The following is a 5,000-nucleotide window of genomic DNA, read 5'->3' on the forward strand; positions in this document are numbered from 1 at the left end:
CTATTACTACTACTACTACTATTACTACTACTACTACTACTACGACTACGACTGCTAACGGTACCATTAACACGTCTTCTACTTTAATATTCCAGCAGTTTCTCCTCCTCCTCTTCCTCTTCTTTTCTTCCTTCCTCCTCCTCCTCCTCCTCCTCCTCCTCCTTCATCATTTTGTTCTTTTCTTCCTCCCTTCCCTTCATTTTTTTGTTTTCGTGTTTGACATTCGCAGTATCATCTCTTCTTTCTACTCTTGTTCTTTTTTCTCCTTCCTCCTCCTCCTCCTCCTCCTCCTCCTCCTCCTCCTCCTCCTCCTCCTCCTCCTCCTCCTCTTCATGTTCTTCTCTTCCTCCTTCCCTATCCCCTTGCTACACGTCAACCCATTTATTTCTTCTTAATCCTCTCTCTCTCTCTCTCTCTCTCTGAAATTATCTAGTGAAAATTATAAAAACACAAAGAAACACAAGGAAAGACCAAACAGCAGCAGATCTTTTGTCCCTAACGACACTATGATAAACTACTTGATCACAGGAGGAAGAGGAGGAGGAGGAAGAGGAGGAGGAGGAGGAGGAGGAGGAGGAGGAGGAGGAGGAGGAGGAGGAGGAGGAGGAGGAGGAGGAGGAGGAGGAAGAAGAAGAAGAAGAAGAAGAAGAAGAAGAAGAAGAAGAAGAAGAAGAAGAAGAAGAAGAAGAAGAAGAAGAAGAAGAAGAAGAAGAAGAAGAAGAAGAGGAGGAGGAGGAAGAGGAAGAGGAGGAGGAGGAGGAGGAGGAGATGGAGGAGGAGGAGGAGGAAGGACAGGAAATGAATGATGATAGATTACTTAAACACACACACACACACACACACACACACACACACACACACACACACACACACACACACACACACACACACACACACACACACATGACAGGAATAAAATGACGGAAGGAAAAATGAGTCAAAAGAAAGAAGACAACAAAACAAAAAGTCAAGTAACGCCAAGGTAAAGAAAAGAAAAAAAAAGACATAAATAAAACAAAGAGAGGGGAAAAAAGAGTGAGGGGAAAAAAGGGGAAACAGTGAGAAGTTTCCCGCCAAAACTAGAGACGCGAACTTCTAATGAGGCAAAAAAACTGAAAGAGAGAGAGAGAGAGAGAGAGAGAGAGAGAGAGAGAGAGAGAGAGAGAGAGAGAGAGAGAGAGAGAGAGAGAGAGAGAGAGAGTAAAGCATAGAAGATGAAGGAAAGGTTTAAAGAAGAGTGCAAAAATGAATGAGAGAGAGAGAGAGAGAGAGAGAGAGAGAGAGAGAGAGAGAGAGAGAGAGAGAGAGAGAGAGAGAGAGAGAGAGAGAGAGAGAGAGAGAGAGAGAGAGAGAGAGAGAGAGAGAGAGAGAGAGAGAGAGAGCAGCAAAGGCCGACAAACACCTGTGCCACCTTCATCACTCATCAATACACCTGTTAGTGCCGAGGTGGTGGTGGTGGTGGTGGTGGTGGTGGTGGTGGTGGTGGTGGTGGTGGTGGTGGTGGTGGTGGTGGTGGAGGTGGTGGTAGCGGAGGTGGTGGTGTGTAGCGGACAGAACCACACTACTTCAAGGAGAACGACACAGCGAGAGCGAGAGAGAGAGAGAGAGAGAGAGAGAGAGAGAGAGAGAGAGAGAGAGAGAGAGAGAGAGAGAGAGGCATGGGGGAAGCTGACCACTGCAAAGCGCTCCCCACTTGACAGGGTGAGAGTGAAGTGAGAGGGGTGAGTGTTTGGAAAGGTTAGGAAAGGTTAGGTTAAAGAATGTTTGTAACGTTAAATGTGCTTCATGTTAGGTTAGGTAAGGTTAGGTAAGGTTAAGTTAGGTTAGGTAAAGGCTTAAGTTAGGTTAGGTTAGGTAAGGTAAAAATTAGTGTTTGTAAAGGTTAATTAATGTTAGGTTAGGTCAGAGGTTTGTAATGTTAGGTTAGGTTAGGTTATAAAAAAAATACATGTTTGTAACGATGAATTAATATTAGGTTAAATTAAAGGTTTGTAATGTTAGGTAAGTGTTTATATAGATTAATTAATGTTAGGTTAGGTTAAAGTAGGTTTGTAAATTTTCGATAAGATTTAAGTTAGGTTAGGTAATGTTAGGTAATGTTAGGTTAGGTTAGGTTAGGTCAAATTAAGTGTTTTTGATAGATTAATTTAAGCTAGCCTAGATAATGTTAGGTCAGATTAGGTTAGATTAGGTTAGGTTAAGTTAAAGATACGCAAGGTTAAGTTAGGATTGACATTAAGTTAGGTTAGGTTAGGATTTTTTTTACCTTAATGCTGGATCAAATGAAGTGCTTGTAAGATTAAGTTAGGTTAGATAATGTAAAGTTAAGTTTGAGTTAGGTACGGTTAAGTTAGGGTCTTCATCAGGTTAGGTTAAGTTTAAATTCGCTTAGGTCAGGAAAAAAATATGTTTGTAAGATTAATTAAGTTAGGTTAGGCAATGTTAAGTCAGGTGTAAGTCAGGTAAGGTTAGGTTATGTCAGGTAAAGTCACGTTAGCTTGGACACAGATACCGAAACATAAGGTGATGTTGTAATACTTAAACATCAAACCAATGAACTGAAAAACAAATATTAATTCAGAAAACACTACACCTCACAACCCCCCTCCCTTCTCTCTCTCTCTCTCTCTCTCTCTCTCTCTCTCTCTCTCTCTCTCTCTCTCTCTCTCTCTCTCTCTCTCTCTCTCTCTCTCTCTCCCTCTCTTTCAAGGGTAGCAAATAAGGGGTTTGAATGGAGAGATTGGCAAAGTGTCTCTCTCTCTCTCTCTCTCTCTCTCTCTCTCTCAAGGGTAGCAAATAAGGGGTTTGAATGGAGAGATTGGCAAAGTGGCGCTCTCTCTCTCTCTCTCTCTCTCTCTCTCAGAAAACAACATAGAAAACCACCATTTCGTGTGTGTGTGTGTGTGTGTGTGTGTGTGTGTGTGTGTGTGTGTGTGTGTGTGTGTGTGTGTGTGTGTGTGTGTGTGTGTGTGTGTGTGTGTGTGTGTGTGTGTGTGCTGGATACTCTGATCAATAACGGTTAGGTTAGGTTGGATTAGGTTGAGTTAAGTTAGGTAAGGTTAGGTTATGTTAGGTAAGGTTAGGTTAGGTTGGGTTAGGTTAGGTTAGTAGAAAATGAACTTGATGACTAACGCACTGTTGTTAAAGGCGATAATTGGAGATAATGAATGTTTTGTTAAGTCAGCCTGTCAGGTGGTGAATAATGTGAAGCTAGTTATTTTCTCTCTCTCTCTCTCTCTCTCTCTCTCTCTCTCTCTCTCTCTCTCTCTCTAACCTTCCTTCATCTTTTCTCCATTCATTCTCTCTTCCCTTTCTTTTGTCAACTATTTTCCTTTCTTTTTCTCTCCCCTCCTCATCCATCTCTCTCTCTCTCTCTCTCTCTCTCTCTCTCTCTCTCTCTCTCTCTCTCTCTAGCCTTCCTTCACTTTCTTCTTTCTTTTCTCAACCATTTTCCTCTCTCTCTCTCTCTCTCTCTCTCTCTCTCTCTCTCTCTCTCTCTCTCTCTCTCCACAACACGCCACATCCCCGCACACACAACTCCATCTCTCTCTCTCTCTTTTAGGACATAGGCAAGAAGAAGAGGAGGAGGAGGAGGAGGAGGAGGAGGAGGAGGAGGAGGAGGAGGAGGAGGAGGAGGAGGAAGGAGAGTGAACAAGACTCCCCAGGCCTAACACACATACCCCAGGGGAAGAAGAAAGAGGGGAGATGGGGGGAGGGGGAGAGGAAGAAAGAGGGAAGGAAGGAAGACAGGGAGGAGGAGGGGAAGGAAGACAAATGGTGAAGGGGTGGTTAGGGCGCTCTCTCTCTCTCTCTCTCTCTCTCTCTCTCTCTCTCTCTCTCTCTCTCTCTCTCTCTCTCTCAGATAACAACACAGAAAACCACCATTTCGTGTGTGTGTGTGTGTGTGTGTGTGTGTGTGTGTGTGTGTGTGTGTGTGTGTGTGTGTGTGTGTGTGTGTGTGTGTGTGACAGGAAGTAAAAACGAAGGGAAAGGGAGAAAGAGGATGACGGAGAGAGAGAGAGAGAGAGAGAGAGAGAGAGAGAGAGAGAGAGAGAGAGAGAGAGAGAGAGAGAGAGAGAGAGAGAGAGAGAGAGTAAAAAAGATGGAAGAAAGAACAGAAGGAAAAACAAACAGCAAAAAAGAAGAATAGAAACTGAGGGAGTGTACAAAAGAAGGAAGGAAGGAAGGAAGGAAGGAAGGAAGGAAGGAAGGAAGAAAAAGGAAGAATGAAGATAAGAAAACACGAAGAAAAAGAAACAAAGGAGGTAAAAAAGTGAAAAGAAAAAAAAGACTGTCTTCAAATATAGAAAAATAAATGAAAGAAGAAAAAAAAGAAGAGAAAAGGAAGAGAGGAAGAGGAAGAAAATAAAGAAAACGAAAGGAGAGAATAAAGAGAGGAAAAACACAAATAGATAAGAAGAAAGAATATACACAGAGGAAAGAAAGAGAGGAAGCATTAAACAGAAGGTAATAAAGAAAGAAGAGGGAAAAAAATGAGAGGGAAGGAAGAAAGAAAATAAACAAAGGAAGGAAAGAAAGGAGAGGAAAAAATGAGAGAAAAGCAAGAAAAGGTGAGAATAGGTCAACAGAAAATGGAGGAAAGGAGGAGGGAGGAAAATAAATGAAGGAAATAGGAGAAAAGAAAGAAGAAAGACGAAATGGAGAAGGAAATGCAGGAGATGAAAAGAAGAGAAAGGAAAAAAAAAACATCAAAGAAAAGAGGAAGAATGAGAAGAATGATGAAAAAAAGGAAGAGAGAGAGAGAGAGAGAGAGAGAGAGAGAGAGAGAGAGAGAGAGAGAGAGAGAGAGAGAGAGAGAGAGAGAGAAAAGGAGAGCGGAGATAAGAGAGGGAAGGAAAGATATAAGAATGAAAGAAATAGAAGAATGAAGAAAATGAAAGATAAAGGAAGGAAAGAAGGAAATAGAAGAAGAGAGGAGAAAAGAGGAGAGAAGAGGAAAGGAAAGGAAAGAAAAGAAAGGAGAGAAGAGGAGAGGGAAG

This window comes from Portunus trituberculatus, chromosome 6 (genome assembly GCF_017591435.1).
Source record: "Portunus trituberculatus isolate SZX2019 chromosome 6, ASM1759143v1, whole genome shotgun sequence".
NCBI lineage: Eukaryota > Metazoa > Arthropoda > Malacostraca > Decapoda > Portunidae > Portunus > Portunus trituberculatus.